This window comes from Cryptomeria japonica, unplaced genomic scaffold, assembly GCF_030272615.1.
Source record: "Cryptomeria japonica unplaced genomic scaffold, Sugi_1.0 HiC_scaffold_20, whole genome shotgun sequence".
Classification (NCBI taxonomy): Eukaryota; Viridiplantae; Streptophyta; class Pinopsida; order Cupressales; family Cupressaceae; genus Cryptomeria; species Cryptomeria japonica.
In genome coordinates this window covers 766,106-766,566 of record NW_026728842.1, presented here as the reverse complement: position 1 = coordinate 766,566, position 461 = coordinate 766,106, and the positions used below count along the sequence as shown (strand labels likewise).

Below are 461 nucleotides of genomic sequence, written 5' to 3'. Positions count from 1 at the left end.
AGGGTGCAACACCGGGACTTCCCGGGAGGTCACCCATCCCAGTACTACTCCGGCCCAAGCGCGCTTAACTGCGGAGTTCTGATGGGATCCGGTGCACTAACGCTGGTATGATCGCACCCGTTATGAGCTTGTCGCAGTGTGTACTTAGCAAACCGCGACCCACGTGCGAATCCACCCCGGCCACCCACCCCCGTCGAGGTGCACACCCTCCCTCGCGAAGTGCGCCCCGTTCGCCAAGTGTGAGCCCTGCCCGGGTGCACGCACCTTGCTAGGGCATCGGGTGTGCACCCGGCCCGGCCTACGTGCGTGCACCTGGACGGGGCGTCGTGTGCGTGCAGTGTCCCGTCTGCAACGCGGTGCCCACACACCACCTCGGGCGCAACGACCTGCGCTCACATGTGGGCCGAGTGCACCTTGGTGCATGTTCGGGGCGCCTCGGGTGCACGCTCGATCTTGCCCCG

The 461-nt window shown here is 66.4% G+C and overlaps 1 non-coding gene across 1 annotated transcript; it reads right to left on the bottom strand.

Moving 5' to 3' along the window:
• LOC131861056 (5S ribosomal RNA) lies at positions 1 to 119 on the bottom strand. The gene has a single exon (XR_009360139.1). It is a non-coding gene; the product is annotated as a 5S ribosomal RNA (ribosomal RNA).
• Positions 120 to 461: the final 342 nt, after the last annotated feature.